Consider the following 27271-nt stretch of genomic DNA (forward strand, 5'->3'; position numbering starts at 1 on the left):
TTGCTACAGCTGTGGCCCTGACAATACATCAAACTTTCGCCTAAAACACTTTGTTCCACTTGCAGTCCAAGCACTTACAGATATCTTCAAATATTCTTGGCTACACCACAAAGTACCTAATATCTGGAAACTTTCTAACAGAATACCAGTCCTAAAACCACCCAACTCCTCATCTTCTCATATTTGTCTTCAGCACCCAAACTCTATGAAAAACTGATCCACAACAAAATCAAAGAAATCTCTCAACCTCCTCCACGCAATAAGACTTTAGGCACAGACACTCAACCGCTACACTGCACACTGACCTTAGATAATACATCTTGGACGACTTCAACCAACCACAGACCCTCCTCCCTCACAGTGCCCACGACAAGGGAGAACAACAAACCATTTGACACTGTCCCCCGACACATCCTTACACGATGGCACTTGACACCACCCACACCCACCACAACAATGTTAGAATATGGTTAGTCAAAAGCACAATCAGCCGCCATGGTAAAGTTACTCACAATGACTTCATCTTTGAAGCCCTCAACTCTACTACAGCGGAATTCGGCATGGAACAGTTTCAAATATGATGCACACTTACCTTGTATGTTGAGAGAGAGAGAGAGAGAGAGAGAGAGAGAGAGAGAGAGAGAGAGAGAGAGAGAGAGAGAGAGAGAGAGAGAGAGAGAGAGAGAGAAACGTAAATTATCCACTTACCTCTCCTGATGAACCTTGTCTTCCCCTCGTTGGATTCCTGGTAAAGAAAAAGAAAAAAAATATTACTGACTGTGAGAAGTGTGGGTAAGTACCCATGAAGTGGGTATATGTAGTAAGATTGGTGACACAGTAAGCTTTAGCCGGCTATCAAGCTTTGAGGGTGGATATCATCCTTTACGACAGCCAGAGGATAACGTAATGGCGCATTTTTGAAGAAATTAGCGATATATGAAATTCATGAGACGAAAAAAAAAATCTCATAATTTCTACAGAAAATTACTATGCCATATCTGTACTGACAGTCAGTTGTAAACAAATACACTTAAAAAAGATCTCGGAGGGAAGAGCACTGTGTTCAGCAGGCGCCAGGTCAGCTCATGTATGATTTAATACGACTAAAATGTTCCTTTTGGAAATGCTCCTCCACTCCGCTTAGCGCCAGGTGTAGCGAGTGGGTTAATACACATCGCGCAGGCAGCTTGACATATGAATAATTTTCCTCAACCATCAGTACTCAAGCTAGAAATACGCTAAGCAGACTTATAGTTTACCGACAAGGTCTGAAACGTACAAAGACAAAAAGACCTTTTGTCAAAGACTAAATATAAACTTACAGAAAAAGATTGCCTGTTGTGAATATTGATAACCTTTCTGGCGACTGAAGATGATAAAACATTGTCATACAAGGCAAAAAAAATGTCGTTAACAGAAGACTTATAGCTTGGATGTGAAGGGGATGTTCCGTGACAGTCATGTGTCAGCAAGAACAATTAAGAAAAATACTTTCCAGAACTCATGACGTTGAAGGAGATCACACGCGCGCGAATACACTCTATGTTCAAGAGAAGGGAGCCTCACAAGTGTAAAATTTCATATCCGTACAGTACACATAGGTAATTACAAATAGGTTAAACACAAGTTCACGCTCGGTAAAATACTCTGTAAAAAAATGATTCTGAGGGAGTGCCTCAGGTTACATGATCCTATGGCGAGTTAACTGCTCGTAATTCACTTGAACACACAAGACATTTCCTCTGGTTTATCTCAAAACCATTGCGTTAAAGAGTCCGGATCTCTTGCCAAAAATTTTCCCCGTTCTGTCTCAAAAAGATTCTTTTCACAGTCTGGAACTCAAAAGGCAGAATTTACTATTTATATTTCATTCAACAAATGTTCAGACTACATGTGTCATGAGCCAACGTACAGCGTACTCATGAGTAGGTGTTTGCTGACGATGAGCCAGTTCTGGGTAGGTCGGTAAGCCTGGAGAGCCCCTGTGCTCTGATGAATATAAAATACTATTGAATGATGTTCAAGAGCTGAAAGACTATCGAATCATGTTCAGAAGTGTGATAAAGGAAATGGTTTTTGTGACAATGAACAGAAGAACAAGTACGTGATCTCGTATTGGTGCAGGAGTGTGTTAAGGTTGCGTTACGTTTCCATAGTTTTCTACTAATGGCGTAGATGAGGCAACATGGGACAGTATGATATTATACTAACCGCTACGTGTAGCGGTCAGCATTGCTGACCGTGATGCATGCACTGATCGTCCGCGGTCGAGCACAGAAAAAAAAAAAAAAAAAAACAACTGGAGGACATCAGAGAATGAGAAATCTATGATGATAGCTTCTCTCTCTCTCTCTCTCTCTCTCTCTCTCTCTCTCTCTCTCTCTCTCTCTCTCTCTCTCTCTCTCTCTCTCTCTCTCTCTCATAAAGATATATCAAACTAATTTTTTCTTATTACAAGTGAAATTTATACATTCATTCCCCTCAGAGTTGGCACATTTGTTAGGTCAAGACGACCCTGACTAAGACGATGGCCAGCAGCAATTGGTTACCATAGAATATAAGAGCGTGATCACGCGATAACTTAAAAGCTTCCCTGAATCACCCACTCTACAGTTTGATTGGATTATTAGCCCTAAGAGCGGTTCCCATGATGTCAGGGCGGTTCCCATAACATGTTTCTTTTAGCTAAAGAGATTCAAATCGTTTTTAGCTAAAAGGAGAAAAAACACCCTTTTAGCATACTATATCCTAAAGTATCCATTTGCATGTAGATGAACTGCTTCAAAGTATCACTCGGTATTTCTGGCTTGTTTTAGGACATATCATTAAGGGAATTTGACACATATGTTGCTCCTACCCTCGCTACTCAGTGGGGAGCATTGAGGTATTAGTTTTTTCCTCAGCCTTGAGATTGGAATTTGTAAGTTACATGTGCTTGTTTTCGTACACAGCAGTGCAAACATGTGCATGGATTTGTGATCTCAGAACATCGTGTGACCTTCACTCATCCCAGCATCAGAGCAGAGGAGAAATGAACGACAAGAAGTGTATGATGATTATCAGTATTTATGCACCTGGTAATGAGGATATTTAAGAGGACAGACGAGTGTTTTATGAGAAACTGAGTGAGGATATCAGCAGTACTGACGTGAGGGAAAGAGTACAAGCGATGGGTGACTGGGATGCGAGAATGAGTAATGTGGCAGTTGAGGGATTAACTGGGGGACATGGCGTACCGGGTGATGTGGATAAGAATGGTAAACAGCTTGTGGGCTTGGATGTTGAGAGAGAACTGGTGTTTGAGAATTCCTGGTTAAAAGAGAGGGACATACATAAGTATCCTTGGATGAGTAGGAAAGATGGAAAGGGGGCATTGTTAGATGTACTAACTGACAGGCGTGTAAATGTGTTACGAGGGGTAGCTGGTGTGACTTTAAACATTACCTGGTGGAAGCGAGGGTGAAGGCTTTAGGAAAAGAGGAAATGATATAAGTGTGAAAAGGATTGAAAGTGAGTGAGCTTGGTAAAGAGGTTTGTGAGAAGAGTGAGTGAGCTTGGTAAAGAGAGAGACTGAATGTAGAATAGCTAATCATTCTTCAGTGCACTCAGGCCTTCCATGGTTCCATTCCCTGCCATGTCTACTCCCATTTACTTAACGCTTTCCACATTCTCCAAGCTCTCTCCTTTCAAACTCACACTCTAGATAACCTCACTTTCTCCACTGCTAAACCTAACAACATTATCTTTATTTTTGTTTACCTTTAACTCTCCCTTCACACACTCTCCCAAACTCAGAAGCCAGTTTTTGCAGTTTCTTACTCAAACCTACAACCGGCGTAGCATCATCAGCAAACGACTCAGCTGCCTGGTTCACCGACCCCTGACAGATTGCAGACCTGCCCTACTCTCCAAAACCCTCGCATTCATTTCCCCATCCATAAACAAACTGAACAGCCATGGTAACATCATACACCCCTGCCGCAGAACCAACCTTCTCCTGGAACGGCTCAAGCTCCTACCTTCCTACTCGTACACACACCTTACAGTCTTGTTGAGAACTCCACTGTTTTCAGGATCTCTCCTCCCATACCTATATACATTCGTAAAAGCTTCCACATAGCATCTTTGTAAAGAATGAATATGCTCTCTCCAGATCCATATGTTTCTCTAAGTACTTCTCACACACATTCTTCAATACAACCCTGAAACCCCATATTTTCTCCCCAGTCTGATCATTTGAGCATGCCATCACTCTTTAAATCATGTCTCCCATTTAACTCACCAGGTTCACTCAACAAAGTTTCATCTTTGAAATCTGAATATTCATTTTTGTCCCCGTTACCTTTGCATAATGGCGGTTTTCAGACATTCCGCAAATTCTCTGGCACCTTACCACGATACATAAATACAATGAAAATCCTAACCAACCAGACAACAGCACAATGACCCTATTTCTTAAGGACTTCAACTGCAATACCATCCACCTTGCCAACTTCACCTTAAGCAAGGTTTACGCCACCTCTTCTCTTTTAACGATTCCACTTGTCCTGACTCACTTAGCACACCACCACGTCCAAAACACCTCACATCTGCAACACTATCATCAAACGTATTCAAGAGTACTTCAAAACGCTCACTCCAACTCCTCTTCACCTGATCTCTCCCTGTTACCGCTCCTTCATTTGCTCCCTTCATTGTGCTCCCATTTGTTCTATTGTTCTTTTTTGCACTGTTAACCTAATTACAAAAGATTTTATTTTCCTCTAAGTTTGCTGATATTCACTCAGGTCTCATCTGCTCTCTCAGCCTCTGCGCCTTCTTCTCGACCTCCTACCACTTTTTCATATATATATCCAGATAACTTGCACTCCTTTCCTTCAGGTAACCCCATACACCTCTCTTTTCTATTTCACAAGCATCTTAACTTCATTTCAATGCCCTCTTCCCTTTCTCACATGCCCACATTTTATTTCTCGCATGCCACACACTTATCTCGCACATTTCTGCAATGCTTCCCTAAATGCCTCCTATTCTTCATCCACTCCCAGCTTTATCTGTACTCACCTGTTCTCATTCTACATTCAAGTCTCTCCCGGTATATTTTTACGCAACCTTTTCCTTCAAGTCACTCACTTTCACCACCCCTTCCTTCCCATCCATATCATTTCTTCTTTCCCTAAAGCCTCTACCAACTAATCCACGCCTCCACCAAGTATTGATCAGACATCCCTTCAACTGTCCCTCTCGGCTCATTTGTATACATGCAAGAGCCTCTCTTTTGCGAGCCTATCAACCAGTGCAAGGATGAATAATGTATTATCATCTACCTTATTCACCCACATACACCCAGATACGTCTTTCTTTCTAAGCCAGGTATTCTCAATCACCAGTACTTTTTGCAGAAAAAAGAAAATCCACAAACTACTGAAGATTTTCATTCGCATTACTTGGTACTCTAAGCTCCCCAGTTAAACAATCGCCGGCCACATTATCCCCTATCCCGCATGTAAATCAACCATTACTAATAATCCATTCCACCCATTAAAATTGCTGACACACTCACTTAACTCCATTCAAGGCACTCGCCTCTCCTCTTTACTCCTCTCATTTCTATGTGTACAGACACGTTATGACCCACCGACATTATATAATCCAATCTCAGTTTTATCCACATCAGTCTGACGCTCACTTCCTCTCTCTCTCTCTCTCTCTCTCTCTCTCTCTCTCTCTCTCTCTCTCTCTCTCTCTCTCTCTCTCTCTCTCACAACTAATCCTTCAGCAGAAGTGTTACCCCCTTCCTTAGCTCTCACCCTCACTTTACCCCCAAAGACATTCTCAGGGCATTCCTTCTCCTTCCTCTTGAGCTTTTTTTCACTCAAAGCTACAACATATAGGTTCCATTTCTTAAACATACTACCTTTCTCTCCCTTCTCCTCATCCCGGTTACATGCGCGAACATTCAGACACCCCCGCTCAAGCCTTTCAGTTCGATGAGTACTCTTTGCTTAGGCCCTTTTTCTGCTCCTGCTTTTGAAAACAGATATACAAGGAGAAAAGATTTTCCAACCTCCTGCTCCCGCTCCTTTTAGTCGCTTTGTACGACACACGGGACATACGCGGAAAATATTCTTTCTTTTCGCTAGAATTTAGGTGGATAGGTAAATGAGAGTTTGGGTGAGGGAGTATCAGCAAAACTTCTAACCAATAAAATAATCTTTATATAGGATTCATCATAACAGTACAGGATTTAATCCAATGTTATTCATAGCCGTTTAGAAACTTACCACCGAAAATTAACATGAAAGTCAGGTGGTGACTTTGAAAGTAACTAATGATTACTGCAATCAGTGAAGATCATCACCAATTGATGTATGTCTTACTCCCTACATCAATAACCCGCTGATGATACTACTTGCAGCATCTATTCAAAAGCTGAGTATAAGATTATGACTGACCTGAGTTCATCATTCTAAATGCTACCTGATGAAGATACGTGTGTGTGTGTGTGTGTGTGTGTGTGTGTGTGTGTGTGTGTGTGTGTGTGTGTGTGTGTGTTGCAAAGGGGGTGAGGGGTAGAATTATCTTAACTTTAACATTGAACTGGGATGAAAAACTAACATGAAGTTCAAGGGTATTGGGAGGAGCTGTGTGAGTGTGTCAGTAGTTTTGAAGCAAGGAATTTGATTAGATGTGATGAGAGACTTGAATGCGAGTATGAGTAATATGGAAGTTGTATATTCCATACAGCAAACATAAAGTTAAGAATGGGTAAACCAAACCGTTACAGAAATTCGAAAACCCTGAGATAATAGCAGTGTAGGACACACATGGGAGACAAAATACGAAAGAATTATTTGGTCGAGAGACATGATCACCCGGAGAACATGGCTTCAAATATGTTCCGAGGAGCAAGAGCGGGCAGCCAGCGTACGGGAACTACTTGGCGACTTAAAACGTATTTTATTCAGACTTGAGCTCAAGTTCGACTGGATACTAACTTCAAGCGTTCTGTTGAGGGCTTCTTGAGTTTGAAGTTGAGTGAAACTCTCGTTAAAGTCAAATCAGGTCAGGATTACGCCCAACAGTCTTGCTTTGTCTTGAACTCGGTTTATAGCGGAAAGTCGCTGTACTTCCTTCAACTTATGTAGTAGTGTGTGTGTGTGTGTGTATATATATATATATATATATATTATATATATATATATATATATATATATATATATATATATATATATATATATATATATATACTACTTGAAGTGTGAGTTTGAATGAAGAAAACTTATAGGGAGTGGAGTGTGTTAGTTACTTGGGAGTGGATCTGGCAGCAAATAACCCAAGGAAGCTGAAGTTGAGCCATAAGGTGGGTAAGGGGGTGAAAGTCTTGAGCACATTGAGGACTGTGAGGAAAGACGGGTCTTGAAGGGCGAGGTTGGGCGTGTTTGATGGCACAGTAGTCCCGTCGGTGCTGTACGGATGCGTAGCGTGAGCCTTAGACAAAAACATAAACGACAGGAAGCATATGTTAGAAATGATATGTGTGAAGCCAATATGTGCAGTGAGGAGGGTTGATCGAATGTACAATGATAGGGTGAGAGAGAGGTGTGGTATCATGAGGAGTATGAAGGAGAGAGCTGAATAGGGTCTGCTGGAATGGTTTGGATATAAGGAGAGATGACAGAGAAAAAGATGACGAAGAAGGCATACATAGCAGGAGTGAAAGGAACAATGAAAATGGAAAACCAAAGAGGAGATGGAAGGATGGTGTGAACGACGCTTTGATGGCTCGGGGCCTGAATGTGTAGTGGGGTGGGAGCCAGACATGGGACAGAGCAAATTGGAGCAATGTGGGTTACAGGGTAAGACATGCTGTCAGTGGTCAAAACCAGGGCTAATGGATCGGTCAGAGAAAACCAAAAAATGGTCTGTTGGACCTGGTTGTGGAGAAGGGTGCTCTGGATTATACTTAATGCATTAGAAAGAGAGAGGTGAAGTATGATTTTAACCTTCATATATATATATATATATATATATATATATATATATATATATATATATATATATATATATATATATATAGCAAGACTTCAATATCGAAAATTGATGACGAAGGACGTAGAAGTCACGAGGAGAGTTCGGAGTTCGTGGAAGACTGATGAGCCTCATGAGCAGACGTTACTACCCAACTCCCGGCACTAGTCTTTCTAGTCTCCTCAATGTAAGCCACTCTCATGTGTCAGTTACTCTGACACTTCACAGTTTAGATTTTTCACGGCCGAATCTTCTTCAAACGCCTACGAAAAATTATCATACTGATGAAGCCGATGAGCCCTTAATGGCAGTAAATGAGAAGAAACGTTTGAAGTTTCTGGAGACAATGAAGAAAACGGCAGTGGATATTGCTCCGTGCGATTGACACCGCACTATCTGCAAACAGGACGTATCACACGTGTGGGATGATCTTCCATAAACTATGATACATACGGTAGCTAGACCTATCCTAGCCTTACCAAACTTAAGACTTAAACGTTTAGGGAAGAAAATCCTTATTCCCCGTTTGTGGAAACACAACCACTTTGTAAAATACTCATTACACTTCCTTACATCATGATAGGATGGGCACGGTGGAAGACATGAGCTGTCAGTAATGGTCTGTGTCATCTAGTATGGTTACAACAGAGGCCTTCTGTGGCATGACAAGGAGCACGGCATGTTCCCAGGAACACCGTAACAGTAGTAGTATTAACAACACCAATGAAGTATATGGGCGCAGCGTTTGCCATGATCCAGTGCAGCATTTTCGTAACATAAGCGAACATCGTAATGACATAAACTGCATACCATGTTAGTAACACTAGATTGGAATAGCAAAATCCTCTCTTGTGTCATTAGTAGTGTATTTGTTAACAACAAAAGTATCCATATGGATGGAAGTGACTGTTGTAGTAACAAGAGCAGTTTGCTGTTCTAAACATAAGCCTGCGTATGATAAACATTACAACAGCAATACGTAACAGTGACGTCAGTGGCGCACTGTGAAAACGGCACTACGATACACTAAGAAAATACCGAAATATACCAACAAACTTGGAAAATCATTACTGGATTATCACTATATCATAACCGTCGACAAAACGTACGTAATATTCGTAATGTCCAAGACCAAATATTAGTACGAACGTAAAGACTAATATTAGACAGGTTAAAGCAGGATGAACAATGAACACATGCCCTGAATATGACAACGTATATTCATTCTTTTTTAGCCGTAATCATGTACAACTCGATGACCGCTAAGTTCATTAAAGAAATGACAAAAAAAAAAAAATGAAAAAATGGGTTCCCTGAAGTCATTCATCCCCCGGGAAAACATATTTCATTTTGATACTGCAGGATAGAAAACAAGTAGTGCCATTTCTCCCAGTCCCAGAAGTCTGGGGGAAAAAAAAAAAAATGAATAATGAGACGAGACAAGCAAACAGGATTGGTGGGATCATAATGCAATAACACTTGCAGCAGCGAATTTTCTTCACGCCAAGCACCGGCAAGCTTAACAGAGGAGCTGCAGCGAGATGAAAAATTAAGCTCAACGCGGCAGTAATTAGAGACTGGGAGAGGAGTGTGCGGCCCTTGAACGAGGAATGAGTATGGCTGGAGGACCAGACGAGGAGGGGAGGCTCTGCCACTTACAAGACAAAGCAAGTCTGAAGCAATAACCAGGTCAACCTTTGGGAGAGGCACTGAACACAGGATACGAAGGTGATAAAAGAAAAATAGAAACACAGGGATATATATATATATATATATATATATATATATATATATATATATATATATATATATATATATATATATATATATATATATATTGGAAAGGATCACAATTTTGCGCGTGATCAAGATATTCCTATGAGTCCACGGGGAAAATGAAACACGATAAGTTCCCAAGTGCACTTTCGTGTAATAATCACATCATCAGGGGAGACACAAGAGAGAATATAACAGTCAGTTGATATACATCGAACAGACGAAGCTAGGACGCCATTTGGTAAACATGCGATTGTCCAAGACCAATCGCATGTTTACCAAATATCCTTACCAACCAATCAATACACAGCCAACCCCTCTTCTTATTGAATTTGTATGCAGTAGCAGCCTCTCCAGCTGCTTTAGCACATTTCATCTTACGTAAGGCATTCGCCACCAATTCTTTCTTCACTAAACCACTTTCCATAATTCTCTCACATCGCAAACGCCTTACATCTGCCACACTATTATAGAACGCGTTCGACGGTCTCCCAAAATTCTCACGCCATCTCCTCACTTCATCACTACCGTTTATCCCTTCCCCTTTCGTCCGCTTCCTCGATGCTTCCATCTGTTCTCTTGTTGTCTGCAGGTTAGTAACCTCCTTCGAAATATATCTTATTCTCCCTAAATTTTACAGATACTGGCTCACCACAACTCTCACCTACCCTCTTTAACACTCCTGCAACTTCCTCTTAAACTTCAGCCGCTTTCTCTTGTGTGTGTGTGTGTGTGTGTGTGTGTGTGTGTGTGTGTGTGTGTGTGTGTGTGTGTGCTGCGTGCGTGCGTGCGTGCGTGCGTGCGTGTATGAGCATATTAATGTTGGCTGGTAATGAACGTGACACACAGGAATCAAATGAAAAGAGGAAACCAGCTACCTGAGGAGGAAAAACATGTGGATATCGTATATGAAAAGAGTAAATATGAATGAAAAAGGGAAATGCATCGGTAAACAAAGCTGCGGACACGACTGCCTCCAGCAGTTGGGTTAAACAGCAAAACAAAAATACGAATTTCCGTGCAAGAGAGATCCTTCACAATGCTCCCAGCCATGATGATGATGATGATGCAAAGCGTACTCAACAAAATGTCATATATATATATATATATATATATATATATATATATATATATATATATATATATATATATATATATATATTTTTTTTTTTTTTTGCTTTGTCGCTGTCTCCCGCGTTTGCGAGGTAGCGCAAGGAAACAGACGAAAGAAATGGCCCCACCCCCCCCCCCCCATACACATGTATATACATACGTCCACACACGCAAATATACATACCTACACAGCTTTCCATGGTTTACCCCAGACGCTTCACATGCCCTGATTCAATCCACTGACAGCACGTCAACCCCGGTATACCACATCGCTCCAATTCACTCTATTCCTTGCCCTCCTTTCACCCTCCTGCATGTTCAGGCCCCGATCACACAAAATCTTTTTCACTCCATCTTTCCACCTCCAATTTGGTCTCCCTCTTCTCCTCGTTCCCTCCACCTCCGACACATATATCCTCTTGGTCAATCTTTCCTCACTCATTCTCTCCATGTGCCCAAACCATTTCAAAACACCCTCCTATGCTCTCTCAACCACGCTCTTTTTATTTCCACACATCTCTCTTACCGTTACGTTACTTACTCGATCAAACCACCTCACACCACACATTGTCCTCAAACATCTCATTTCCAGCACATCCATCCTCCTGCGCACAACTCTATCCATAGCCCACGCCTCGCAACCATACAACATTGTTGGAACCACTATTCCTTCAAACATACCCATTTTTGCTTTCCGAGATAATGTTCTCGACTTCCACACATTCTTCAAGGCTCCCAGAATTTTCGCCCCCTCCCCCACCCTATGATCCACTTCCGCTTCCATGGTTCCATCCGCTGCCAGATCCACTCCCAGATATCTAAAACACTTCACTTCCTCCAGTTTTTATCCATTTAAACTCACCTCCCAATTGACTTGACCCTCAACCCTACTGTACCTAATAACCTTGCTCTTATTCACATTTACTCTTAACTTTCTTCTTTCACACACTTTACCAAACTCAGTCACCAGCTTCTGCAGTTTCTCACATGAGTCAATCACCAGCGCTGTATCATCAGCGAACAACAACTGACTCACTTCCCAAGCTCTCTCATCCCCAACAGACTTCATACTTGCCCCTCTTTCCAAAACTCTTGCATATATATATATATATATATATATATATATATATATATATATATATATATATATATTATCCCTGGGGATAGGGGAGAAAGAATACTTCCCATGTATTCCCTGCGTGTCGTAGAAGGCGACGAAAAGGGTAAGGGAACGGAGGGCTGGAAATCCTTCCCTCTCGCTTTCAATTTTCCAAAGAAGGAACAGAGAAGGGAGCCAAGTGAGGATATTCCCTCTGAAGCTCAGTCCTCTGTTCTAAGCGCTACGTCGCGGGCGCGGGAAGGAGCGAAGATGTATGAAAAAAAAAAAAAAAAAAAAAAAAAAAAAAATATATATATATATATATATATATATATATATATATATATATATATATATATATATATATATATATATATATATATATATATATATATATATATTCTTTGCACACAGACCATTACATGTCTATCCACCACCTAACTCCCAGTTAGACACATAATAAGCTTACCCCCTGCCTCATACTGCGGCAGCCTAATCTACTCACACATCCCTCCCACCCGCCAACAGCAAACATAACACTGACGAAACCAACACCCACTCAATGATCTAGACAAGCACCACACGCTCCCCAAGTTCTGTCTTAAGCACCACAGTCCCTAGAGAGAGAGAGAGAGAGAGAGAGAGAGAGAGAGAGAGAGAGAGAGAGAGAGAGAGAGAGAGAGAGAGAGAGAGACTTGTCACACTTTCCCGTCTACGCTGTAGATATCATCCAATCCATACGTGACTATAACCATCGATTCAACACATCTCAGGATCTTTACTTCCCACAATGCGACCCTACCCTAGTGAGGATACCAAACGCTTACTTGCCTCTGCTCAATCCACTTGAAGAGACACACTCACCACCACCACAACTTATAACCTGTGATCCCAACCGGATCAGAAATTATATAAGACAATTATGTGACACTATGTATGCATTAAAATCAGAGCTACATGGCATTTTCCCTTGGAATTGGATACTTTTTATTACCAAGGCTAAAAAAAAAAATAAAGTACTCAACTAGATGATATGACATCAATGAATGCAACGTAAGCAGGTATGATTTAATGACAGTACGGTACACTGTTTATGAAATAATACTTTTTTTCTGGTGTGGAATGTAACACACAGGGGGAAGGTACGATGTAAAACCACTTGATTATTTTGTCACGATACAAACGTTATAATAGAAATTGGTAATGTTGTTTGTCTGACACTTTTTTTCTTAGGCCAAGTGATTAACCAATATTCGTATCTGCCTGTCTTGTGCAGAGGTACGGCTGTAACAAAGGCATCAGCTTCTGTGTCACGTACAAGACGAAGCATTATCGTGTGGCACATATCATCACGGCCAGTAAGCCAGTTTCCTATGCACTCAAGTCCAACCCCAATAGTGCCATGTGACTCAAATTTTGCTCGTAATCTTCGATGCGGAACCTTATCGAACGCTTTATGAAAATCTAGATAGATAACATCCACTGCATCACTTTCGTCATACTTGTTGATTATATCAATAGAAATCAGGCAGATTTGTCTGACATCAGCGACTTTGTCGAAAACCAAGCTAAAAATCGTTTATTAAGTCGGGATCCTCTGAATGGTTTACAATTCTGTCTCGAAAGTTGGTTTCAATAAGTTTTTCAACTACAGATGTTAAGCTAATAAGACGATAATTTCCGGGTAGTGACTTATTACCTTTTTGAACATCGATATTACATCAGCAAACTTTCATTCAGCTGGAACTTTTCCTGCATCAAGTGACTCATCTTTTCATGAAAAGGGCAGTCGAGGGCTTACGTCTCTCATTGTTTGCATCTTTCATTGTTCTCGGGTAAAACGTTTCAGGGCCTGCCGTTTTATTTACTTTAATTCCAAATACTGCTGAAAATATGTCTAAGGATGTTATGCCAATATGTTGAAGAACGTTCCTCTCTCTTATCAATGAAACTGGGTTCGAGACAAGGGTTGTGTCTTCAATCGTAAATACAGAGGCAGAAAAGTCATCTGATATTTCAGACATGGCTTCATTGTCTTGAAGCAAAGCACCATTGTCCGTCATCAAAGGACCTATTGACTGGGTAATGACTCTTGCTTCTAACATAACTGTAAAACTCCTTAAGGTTTCTATTACCATTTTCAGCAATATACGCTTCATACTGACGTTTACTTTGTCATCTAACCCCTTAATTTCCTTACGCAAATTTAAATAGCATGGTCTATCAATTTGGCTATTTGATTCTCTGAGCTTCTTATGACCTACTTTCTTAGAAAACAGGAACTCTTCTATATCACCGTTCCATTACCCTGGCTTTGTTTTAGAAACAGGCGCAGTGTCACTTACGTTGCCTCTGCTGCTTTGGAGGTTGAACAGAAGTTTTTCCAAGCTACGTTCATGTCATATTGATTGACCGTGTTATCCTAGGTTTGACGGTCAAAAGCAATGCGAAGAGCATAAAACTGTTCACGTTAAAAACCGGGTATTTTTTTCCACGACTATCGTGTTAACCAACATTATTTTTATCAACCTTTTCTCCAATCTCAACAACATTAACGAGTTCCTTGTGGTGGCTGGAAGTAAATCTATTTTCGTCGTAAGTAGGTTTCTCGATTAAGTGGGTTAGGGCACCATGAAGCAAATCTAGGTAGATTCCACGCCCGGAGCTACTGGAAAGAGGTTCTTCCCATTTAGATACCGGTATGATGAAATCTCCTACTATGATAGGATTTTGTTCTTTATAAATGTCTCCTAACTGATCATATAATATTTCGTGTACCTCAGGTGTCTGTGAGTGGGGACCTATACACTAGTCCCATTGTTTTCTTACTAAGTTTATTTTCAATTACTACAAAAATGAAGTCGATATTCTGAGCGGCTACATTAGCTCAAATTTATTACGGGATTCAAATGAGCTTTAATAACAAAGAGTAAGACACCACCAGTCGCTGCTCTCACCAGGGAAAGACAAACATATCATCTTTTTAAAACGCTGTTGTCAATGACTAAGTTATTTTTGTGATTACTCCGATCATTAACATATTATCATTAGATAAAACTGAGACGTATTTGGGAAGGTACATACGGAAGGGGACGGGTCTTTTCCACAAGAGCTGCGTATTATTGTTAGTGCCGCCGTAAACCTCGTCTTTCTCGTCAGCAGCATCATCTACCCTGGCCCTTGGAAAATGCAAAAACGTTTACGGCGCGAAGGGTTCCTGGCCCAGAATTCCTCCAGTTGTGCTCGGATCATAGAGTCACCGACGAGCATTACTTCGTGATCTTCGTCGTCAACCTCATCCAAGGCCTGAAACCGATAGTTATTGGCATTAAAGGTAAACGTGTTTGGGGTTTCGAACCTCGTCACACTACCAAAAAAAGGTCGGGTTTCTCCGTCGAGAGAAAAAGGGTTTGATGACACCCACGGTGCTGATGCCCAAATTCTATCAAAAAGCTGGATTGAAGATGCTCGAAAGGATGTCTTCGTTGTATACTTATATTAACTATGGAGTCGTATGCAACTCATATTCGTCCCTTAAGCGACCTCTATATATAGTCTAAAGAATAGAATATTCTATATATATCATTGTTTCACTAACCGGAAAAAAAATGGTGTAGCCCATCAGATTTTGAAAGTCCTGGTGTTACCTAAGATATTTCTGAGGGCTTCTTCAACTCAGCTCGCGCTACTTCCAATTGCATGGAAATGCAGACTCCTTTTGACTGAGAAGTTCTTTGACGAGACTATACTTTCAATGATGCAGCCTCGCGAAAGGTGATTTATATATATATATATATATATATATATATATATATATATATATATATATATATATATATATATATATTATATAAGAGTGAGAAAGAGATAGATTCAAAGAATAGTAAGATACTCAAAGTAGTGAGCACATATATCCAGAGCTACAAGTCTAGTGGGAGGAAAAGTACATGTGTGGAAATGCTAAAACGTTGAACGTTGTAGAGAAATGATTAAAAGAAAACAGAAAAAAAGCACTGTTGAATTTATTTGTCTGGTGAAGTCTTTTTGTAAATGGTATAAGGGACTGGCCGCTTTCCTTTATGTTCCCTTCCAGCCCTGAAGCTTTTAAAGGGTCGTTGGGCGCACAAAGACATTTTTGTGATGGTCCACCTCGTGTCCTTTCAGGTCATATCTGAATGGAAAGCCAACTCAGATGAATGGCTATCTCTCTCTCCCTGAGATCAACTTCAAGTTATGTGGATTCACGCAACACTACGGCAACCATGTGTTTACTCTACCGTGACCTTACAGCGGCTCGAAATATATTTTTTCCCTACAGAAAATTAGCAGAAATGATAACCGGGAAGATATGTGCCATTATCCCCGCCGCCGAGAATGGTCAACAGAGGCAGCAAGGGCGTGGGAGATAACACTTATATGGTAATGGTGGCAGGCGTGAAAGAGGCAACGGTAATAACCAGATGGAGAGGCATGACATCTGTTTATTGAGGATTGGAGGAATGAGAGAGGGGGAGGGGCAGTTAATGTGGAGTGACCTGGGGAGAATGAGGCTTGCAGACGGGTTTGGGTGAGAGGGGCGACAAGGGCGGCCGGCATGACCTTAGTGGAGTAACAATACAGTAAAAAGGGAACATGGCAGACAGAGGCTAAAGCAGGGACCTGACCCGGAGGAATGGCACCTGGAAAGGGAGGCGCTGACAGGGGGCAAAATGAGGAGTGTGACCTGTGAGACTGACCCTTTGCATGATACAAGTGAGAGGTATGACAGAGGTATGACCCGGAGTGTAATGGTCTTAAAGAAGGTACGTACGCAGGATGATCTGCAAGAACGACACCCGCATGATAAACGTGCGCATGATAAAAGTACGCAGGATGATATCAGAAAGACGCGTGACCTAATCTAAGATAATGACACCTCTATGGTACAGGGAGGAGTATAATACACAGGGAGCACATCTTAACTATCTAACATAAACACGCAATCATCTGTATTGCAGAGATAAAACAGACATACACCTGAGGACGAACATCCAATGTGAGACCGAAGAGGTATTGTGGTTTAAAGAATACGTCAGGGAGGCAGTAACACTCACACCAAGTTTCTTTGGTGGTGTAGGTTGGGACATGTTGTATAGCTGGCTTATCATTCACAGCTGCGTCAGGATAATTTTTCGTACAGATTTCTTTCGCATGTCTCCATTTTTTCATACAGTGGAGAGATTGACCAAATCTCTAACTCAGCAAACAGCACTATGCAAAATAATAATGCTATCAAGATGACAATGAGGGTTACAAGTCAGGTTTGTGGTGTGGGGAATAGCCTATGTCCCTACTGTAATATTGATTTATCATTATAACTTTCTGCTTGACCACGTTAGAATTTTCGTAAGTATCAGAAAAGACCTTTTCATGAACACAACAAAACTGGCGACGCATTCCAAGTTTCGCATCACAAGTTCCTCGGTCTAGGTCCTCATGACAAGATTATTCATCTAACTCTCCCTTGATAAATCAGGGCAATTTGTTGCAACATTCAGGACAGATAACGTATTAAGGCAATTTGCTTAATATATCGGTAACTTTTTTTAGAGGAATTACAGATTCTGAAAGTAAACATTTTCCTGTTCAATGAGTAAAGTTAATTTCTTCGCAAAACGGATCAAATAATGTCCAAAGTGCATTATAAATATCCCATCGACTGTAACTGTCGAATCTGTAAAGTGAAATACGTAATACGTAACGAACCTCTTTTGTATAATTACAGCATCACATTTACTATCCCATAATAAGTTTAATCTAAATATTGAAAATACAATGAATTTGTTTCAAAGATTTTTTCATACATTTATGGTATCCTTACAGATTATAAACTGAAACTATTTTGAACGAATTTGAGGTTGCTGTATCCTCAGACACGATAAATATATGAACTTCGATCTAGCGGATGAAAGGCTGTTATAATCTGTTACTTTAGCCCATTCTGATGTGGTCAAGATATTGAAAAGGGGAGAGAAACAGCCTAAGACTTTCTCTTCCACTCAATACCTCAGCTAAACTAGTTGATGGGATTCTTTCCCCTCTGCCCATCTTAAAGGTACCTGATGTGTAAATGGTGTTTTAACATCATTTACGTTCAAAATGACATATCATTCCATAATAACTAAACAGTATATGGAGAGAACATAGATTAAACTTCTCTGCTAGATTGATCACTAGTATGTCTTGTTGATACAAAATAACTAAACAGTATGGAAAGAACATAGATTAAACTTCTCTGCTAGATTGATCACTAGTTGTCTTGTTGATACAGAAAAGATGGTTATCTTATAGTTACAGACTTCAGATAACAATGGACACATCTCAGAGTCTCCGTCTCTCTCTCTAACCACGATTATCTATCGAGACGGACGCTACTGGTAATGTGCAAAGCAGATTTATACTATGAAGGTTGTATATGCATGATCCTCCTTATGGAACTGGCAACTTGTTACATGATGATAAGAGAAAGGTAGATAGATATATAGGTACTTGTACTGCCACCTAACAACAATTATTCGATGCATTTAAGCTCACTACAGGGAGATACATAAAGAGTTGAGACCATGATAAAGTGTTAAGTCTATCGATTACTTTCTTATGCATACCACACTGTTAGTTCACTAATAACATTTTCCTCTTTGACCACAAACTACGAAATGGATTATAAACGTTTGCCTGAATGACAAAAGTACAGTACATAAAATTTCTAAATATCTTTACTTTTAGTTGTTACCATTTTCCGTTATAGAACCTTTAAATCAAAGTTCTGGTCAAAACATAGATGTTTGAACGTTATTAGTTTGTGACTTTTTTTTTGAAACTTTTGTTCGAACGAAACTTTTTTCCTTTTTTTTTACCTTAGAAGCGTGCTTGCTAAGATATTCATATATAGATCATTTGCTTGTTTCATGCCGAAGATAATAACTTTCTTAATGTATTCCAAAGTTCATCGACTGACGAAAGCTTAAAAAAAAAAAAAAATGCAGAATAGCTCTTTGCGGTGGGGGAAGGGGAAACTCGGTAAAAGACAGAAGTTGTGGTCCCCAATAAACTGATGATTTCGTAAGGCTTATTCATTTTTGTAATCATTTGAAATGAAAGTTATTGCTCAGAATGCTCGGGAGAGGGTGGGTGGGTAGAGTTTGAATAAAAAAATTGACGCTACCAAAGTCAGAAGACACAGAATACTGCTGCATGTCTTCCCTTGGCGAGCGCGTGTGCGTTGAGAGAGAGAGAGAGAGAGAGAGAGAGAGAGAGAGAGAGAGAGAGAGAGAGAGAGAGAGAGAGAGAGATGGCGGCCTGACGATGGACGCAGAGGCAAGTGTGAGGTTCACCACAGCGTGAGACGCTGTAGGCGTACGACCACCTCGCTCTCGGTATTCAACGTAGGTATTAAAGAGGGTAGGGATGGCTGGCTGGTTGGCTGGTCTACGTGGCATCTCATGCCACGAAACAGCCCAAGACGGGATGTCGCTAACCTGAATATCTCCAAGATAAATACCCTCTCTCTCTCTCTCTCTCTCTCTCTCTCTCTCTCTCTCTCTCTCTCTCTGTTCTTCACCTGACCATCATTACCTACTTTTGCCAAGTATCTCGTCCATTTCCCTTTGCTACGTCTCACACCATCTGATATCACGCTGCGACAAGCGTATTACAAACACTTCAATAAATAATTTGCAATAATTTGTTTTCCATGACAAAAGAACGAAGAGCGTGAATGACACACGACGATGAAGAGGTTCAGAACCTATTGTAGATATGTGGGGTTTTATAGGGCAGAAAATGGATGTGAATGCCTCTTAGAGTCTTCCGAAGAAAATTGGTTGAGGTGGCACAAAGGAGATCTCTTGTTAGGATGGCAATTCACAATATGAGATCGGATCGAGAAAATCATTTTTAGATGCGAATTTTTCAAGATATGTGATTCCTTCTGCAGCAGACCTTGGGTATCCGAGTAATGAGAGCAAACCCCTTTTGTCTGGACGTGAGACGACACGGAGACGACGAGAGGGAAAAAGAATGTTAATTAACGTCAGAAAAAGGAAAGATTATTGTTCCCATGATAAAGAAAAACACGTTGATCACACACACACACACACACACACACACACACACACATACACACACACGCACACACATATATATATATATATATATATATATATATATATATATATTATTTTTTTTTTTTTTTTTTTTGCTTTGTCGCTGTCTCCCGCGTTTGCGAGGTAGCGCAAGGAAACAGACGAAAGAAATGGCCCAACCCACCCCCATACACATGTATATACATACGTCCACACACGCAAATATACATACCTACACAGCTTTCCATGGTTTACCCCAGACGCTTCACATGCCCTGATTCAATCTACTGACAGCACGTCAACCCCGGTATACCACATCGCTCCAATTCACTCTATTCCTTGCCCTCCTTTCACCCTCCTGCATGTTCAGGCCCCGATCACACAAAATCTTCTTCACTCCATCTTTCCACCTCCAATTTGGTCTCCCTCTTCTCCTCGTTCCCTCCACCTCCGACACATATATCCTCTTGGTCAATCTTTCCTCACTCATTCTCTCCATGTGCCCAAACCATTTCAAAACACCCTCTTCTGCTCTCTCAACCACGCTCTTTTTATTTCCACACATCTCTCTTACCCTTACGTTACTTACTCGATCAAACCACCTCACACCTCACATTGTCCTCAAACATCTCATTTCCAGCACATCCATCCTCCTGCGCACCACTCTATCCATAGCCCACGCCTCGCACCCATACAACATTGTTGGAACCACTATTCCTTCAAACATACCCATTTTTGCTTTCCGAGATAATGTTCTCGACTTCCACACATTCTTCAAGGCTCCCAGAATTTTCGCCCCCTCCCCCACCCTATGATCCACTTCCGCTTCCATGGTTCCATCCGCTGCCAGATCCACTCCCAGATATCTAAAACACTTCACTTCCTCCAGTTTTTCTCCATTCAAACTCACCTCCCAATTGACTTGACCCTCAACCCTACTGTACCTAATAACCTTGCTCTTATATATATATATATATATATATATATATATATATATATATATATATATATATCTTGTGGATGCGAACACCTCTATTAATCTCATCCCTCTGACAAAAACCAAACGTTTAAACATGGGCATTAGCTCATTCCACATCATTAAACTTTTCATCAGGAAACTTGCTAATTGCAATTTGCATGTAAAAGGATGGCAAAATATAAAGCACAATAATATGACACAATGTTAATCACCCTAAAACACTTTTACATCGTATGCAAATAATAACAAACGGAATGAGAACTCTGGGGATAAAACAAAGAATAAGATAAGAAATCCAAGACCTGAAATTTGAACCAAATCAAACCAAGTCTATTGACTACCCGCTCACTGGTCGATTACCATGACGAAACGAAAACGGTAACTAAGTAATTACTGCTAACGTAATGAAAATGATTATAGAGGATAAATAATTACTTCGCTCTGCTTTCTGCCTCTCAGGAACAGACCTCTAATCATAATTCCAGGCAGAGTCCAGAACTTTGAAGTGACGGAATTGCACAGTGTGTCCAAACGACTCTAAATGCTTTCTCAGTCTGGAGGTAATGAGCTTATTCAATTAATTACCTGATCTGAATGACAACCTTTCACGATTATTCGTGCACACGTGGGAAAAAAATCTCCAAGAAAACTTCTCAATACGAGCAACTTACAGATGGTGCATGAAGATTTATATACTACAGAGGGAGGTTTTAAAAAGTATGGACATCTTAGCATAAATTGGAACATACTTCCTGATGTTAGGAGAGATGAATACCTGTAAGTATATTATATTTTGTAATGATCATGTAAAATCGCGCGTTAAGTTGACAGCTTTTATGCATCTTTTGTAATCCACATTCTCTCTACATACGAACTGCACACTGCAAGGTTCCTCCTGATGAGGCCTGGGGCTTGTATACAGGTCACTCCATGATGGACTGAGCGAATGCGCGAAATGTGTGAACGTTATCAACCTAACTGAATGCGACTCTCTTTTTTAAACAGACATCAGATCTTGTGAACAGCCTGATACTTCGGGAGCTAATAGCGTTGCAATACGTTCTTCGTAAGTACAAGCAGCATTTTTATGACCGTTTGAGCCACAGCATAAAATCCTCGCTCATCAAAGCTACTGTTGATGATGGGATGACAGAACGTTTGAATCACTGGTAAATGGTGAGCACAATGTTGGGCACTATTGACACGGGAAGCGTTTTATGAACTTCTTATCCTTTTTAAACATTGAGCGAGTCACGAGCAATCATTTAAACACCATGTAAAAGATTTGTGAACCTGGTTTGGCGACCGCTATCAAAGCCCCCTTTTTTCCCCCCTACCACCTCTGCACCAACGGTGTTATAATCACTGTGCCAGCCACTGGGGTAGTGTTCTGAGCAGTATACGAAGCAGCTCTAAAACTGCACATTAGTAAGAGCAGCCAATGGTCTTGGTGTGCAACACTCTGTGAATCACTGATCTGCTAATAGAAGAGTCTAGGTCACAAAGGGTTTGGGAGCGTTGTGTGACCCGATGTTGGCAAGGAGGTCAGTGTGTCAGACACTGGTCGTATTGTGACGTATGGATCAATACTGGCTTCGACATTACCGTCTGAGCCTCCGTTGAGATGGGAGTCAGGGAGACATTAGAATATCCTGATCATTATTTACGACACCATTACCACTCGGAGCACTGACTGCCACTATTGACGCCTGAACAGTAGAAGACACTGGAGGTACTATGAACTATGTATGAACTTCTTAGAAGCCGTGGGTACTGGTGGTGGCAAGACCACGACGAGTCACTGAATGTACTGACCAACGGCGATTCTCTTAAAGTGCGAATCACTGCTTATGAGCAATCACTGAACCCTCATTGTGTACCAATGGAAGGCTTATATCCGTTAGCATATAATACTCGCTACCATGTCCCGCTACCACATATCCCTGCTCAGTGATGAAAAGACATGGACGATGACCGAGTGTAATTGTTATCCCGCGAGTGATTCCTTATAACCGACAAGATGGTTTGGTGATTAGGCCACACGTTCGCTCCGAGCGACCGAAGTGTTCAAATACCCGAGGTGTCTCATGTCTTTTAGTTTTACCAATACATAATGCCTGGCAGCGGTCACATGCGTATCATTATATGAGATATATCTGTAATTCATCCGGAACTTCATGTTTGAATCTGAGTAAAGTATCAATTCTATCGTCGGCCATATATACCACGCTGATGAATGGGCATGAAATTCACTGATCAATTTTGCTACTGGTTTACTTTCCAACTGTACAGATATCTATTTTTTTCATATACGCTCGCCATTTCCCGCATGTGCCAGTTAGCGTCGTGAACAGAAGATAGACCATACAGGAAAAATTCCTCTCTTGGCTCCTTGCTCTGTTTCTTCTTATGGAAAGTATACACTCACTCCCACCCCTCTTAGTCGCCTTTTACGACACAAAGGGAAAACGTGGGCAGTATTCGCTGTTTCCTTGCGCTACCTCGCTGACGCGGAAAACAGCGTTAAGTATAATGAATAAATATTTATTATACTTTGTCGCAGTCTCCCGCGTTAGCGAAGTAGCGCAAGGAAACAGACGAAAAAATGGCCTAACCCACCCACATACACATTTATATACATACACGTCCACACACGCACGTATACATACCTATACATTTCAACGTGTATATATATATATATATATATATATATATATATGTATATATATATATATATATATATATATATATATATATATATATATATATATATATATATATATATATTATCCCTGGGGATAGGGGATTAAGAGTACTTCCCACGTATTCCCTGCGTGTCGTAGAAGGCGACTAAAAGGGAAGGGAGCGGGACGCTGGAAATCCTCCCCTCTCGTTTCTTTTTAATTTTCCAAAAGAAGGAACAGAGGGGGGCCAGGTGAGGATATTCCACAAAGGCCCAGTCCTCTGTTCTTAACGCTACCTCGCTAACGCGGGAAATGGCGAAGTTTAAAAAAAAAAAAATATATATATATATATATATATACTCAGACTTATACATATATACACATGTACATAATTCATACCTGCTGCCTTAATTCATTCCCGTCGCCAACCCGCCATTCATGAAATGACAACCCCCTTCCCCCGCATGCGCGCAAGGTAGCGCTAGAAAAAGACAACAAAGGCCACATTCGCTCACACTCACTCTCTAACCGTCATGTATAATGCACCAAAACCACAGCTCCCTCTCCACATCCAGGTCCCATAAAACTTTCCATGGTTTATTTCAGACGCTTCACATGCCCTGGTTCAATCCACTGACAGCACGTCGACCCCGGTATACCATATCGTTCCAAGTGCACGCATTTCACCCTCCTGCATGTTCAGGCCCCGATCGCTCAATGCATTTTTCACTCCATCCTTCTACCTCCAATTTGGTGTCCCACACCTCCTCGTTCCCTCCACCTCTGACACATATATCCTCTTCGTCAATCTTTCCTCGTTCATTCTCTCCATGTGACCAAACCATTTCAATACACCCTCTTCTGCTTCCTCAACCACAAACTTTTTATTACCACACATCTCTCTTACCCTTTCATTACTTACTCGATCAAACCACCTCAAACCACATATTGTCCTCAAACATCTCGTTTCCAACTCATCCACCCTCCTCCGCACAACCCTATCTATAGCCCACGCCTCGTAACCATATAACATTGTTGGAACCACTATTTCTTCAAACATACCCATTTTTGCTTTCCACACATTCTTCAATGCTCCCAGAACCTTCGCCCCCTTCCCCACCCTGTGACTCACTTCCACTACCATCGTTCCATCCGCTGCCAGATCCACTCCCAGATATCTAAAACACTTCACTTCCTCCAGTTTTTCTCCATTCAAACTTACCTCCCAATTGACTTGTCCCTCAACCCTACTGTGCCTAATAACCTTGCTCTTATTCACATCTACTCTATGCTTTCTTCTTTCACACACTTTACCAAACTCAGTCACCAGCTTCTGCAATTTCTCACCCGAATCAGCCACCAGCGATGTATCATCAGCAAACAACAACTGACCCCCTTCCCAAGCCCTCTCATCCATAACAGACTGCATACAAACACACACACACACACACACACACACACACACACGAAAACAGAAATTCACGAATAAGGAATGTGTTTACCAGGTTAAACCATGCCGATATTATGAACTTAACTTCGGGAAAACGCTTACCGCAGACCCACATATCCTGTCGGCGAAGAAAATAAAAGAAATGGAGCGAAGTTTCCCATTGTGGAAGCGAATAGTTTGCATTCTTAAGGCAGAGGTATCTGGGCGACATATGAAATACCTTAGCGTGTTTTTCGCTTTAGCTTCGGTACTGCAGCTGCTGATGGGTACGGAGAGAGAGAGAGAGAGAGAGAGAGAGAGAGAGAGAGAGAGAGAGAGAGAGAGAGAGAGAGGGGGGAGAGAGGGAGGGGGAGAGGAGAGGGGGAGAGGGGAGGGGGAGAGAGGGAAAGGGAGAGGGAAAGGGAGAGGGAAAGGAAGAGAGAGAGAGAGAGAGAGAGAGAGAGAGAGAGAGAGAGAGAGAGAGAGAGAGAGAGAGAGAGAGAGAGAGAGAGAGAGAGAGAGAGAGAGAGAGGGGATGACAATAAGAAATTCTCTCCCGACCTTTTGTTTAACGATGACTATACCGACTGTGACCATCCTTACAGGGGTCAGAGCTTTTCATTTCCTCTTCCCTGACATCACAACCAGCTGCACTTCTCACATAACATATACACCTCTTCCGTAAGTAAGGAGGATATGAACGAAAGATCGTTCAGCCTAAGCACTAAACTCTATTCAAAATGTACCTCTATTCTCATCTTCTCAAACATTTTCTCGCAGCTGAAACCACTGCCTCCCTTAATTTTGTTTTGTGTTTAAGAGGTGCGTATATTTTGAAAAACCTACGTGGTATCCGTTCATCTACCTCTAGGAGTTGGTCGATAAAATGAGTACCTGGCTCAGTCTAGGGTATATACATATATATATGCAATTAATGGGATGGTCTTTATTAGGGCATCAGCTGCCCGAGCCGTCTCGGTAAACAGAATATAAAAAAAAACTACAAATTAGTTCATCATTTGGCAGCCCCTTTCTCAATAATCTATACATCAATTGTTTCCAGACAGGGTTGAAAGACACGCTTTGCGGAAGGTGCTACAAAATTACTGCGTACGAGGAAAGCTACTAGAAGCAGTGAGGAGTAATCATTAAGGCAGAAGAGCGTGTATGCGAGTAAGAAGAGAGGATGGCGAGTGATTCCAAGTGAAGGCAGGTCTACGGTTGGGTGTGTGTGTGTGATGTCACCATGGCTCTTTAATCTATTTATGAATGTGGTACTGAGAGTAGTGAATGCTGAGAAGGGTCTTGAGTGAAGGACGGGGTGGGATGGGGGTCTGGGAAGTGAGTTAGCTGCTGTTTGCGGATGACATGGCTCTGGTGGCCGATTCGAGAAAGAATGCGGAGGCTGGTTTCTGAGTTGGTATAATATGTGAAGGAAGAAAGTTAACAATTACTGTAAGTAAAGGGAAGAGAGACAGGGTGGTTGGGGTGTGTGCTATATTGCAGGAAACCCGGAGGAAATGAAATGTTTCAGGTAACTGGAAGTGGACATGTCAGCGGGCAGAACCATGTGAGCTGAAGTAAGCCACAGAGCAAGGGAAGGGGCTTAAAATAGAGGTTACTGTCCGTGAAGGAAAAGATGGGTATGTTTGGTATTGCGCTACTACCAACGGTGTTGGTGCGGATGCAAAACGTAGGCCTTCGAGTTGATGTGTTGCATATGTAACGTATGTGCGATGTGGTATGAGGAGTGTTGATCGCGCAAAGAATGGTAGGGTAATGAAGAGATGTGGTAGTGAGAAGAGTATGGTCGGGATATCTGAAAAGGTTCTGTTGCAATGGTTCAACAATTTGGAAGGGACTAGTGGAGAGAGAGAGTGACTAAGAGGGTATACGTGAGAGAGGCAGGGGGAACAAGGAGATAGGGTAAGCTTATGACGAGATGGAGGGATGGAGTGAGGTATCGGAACCTGAACATGCAGGAGGAAGTGAAGCGTGCGAGGGAGAGAGCAACATGCTGTAAATATGCTGGACCAT

At 41.4% G+C, this 27271-nt stretch overlaps 1 long non-coding RNA gene across 1 annotated transcript in view; it reads right to left on the minus strand.

Annotated features, from left to right (window-relative positions):
- Positions 1-703: 703 nt before the first annotated feature.
- Positions 704-27271, minus strand: part of LOC139749679 (uncharacterized) — a 450989-nt gene continuing 424421 nt past the window's right edge. The window contains exon 4 of the long non-coding RNA XR_011713011.1: positions 704-745. This is a non-coding gene — a long non-coding RNA (uncharacterized lncRNA). The remainder of the gene's footprint in view (positions 746-27271) is intronic.

The sequence above is a fragment of the Panulirus ornatus genome, chromosome 8 (assembly GCF_036320965.1).
Source record: "Panulirus ornatus isolate Po-2019 chromosome 8, ASM3632096v1, whole genome shotgun sequence".
Classification (NCBI taxonomy): domain Eukaryota; kingdom Metazoa; phylum Arthropoda; class Malacostraca; order Decapoda; family Palinuridae; genus Panulirus; species Panulirus ornatus.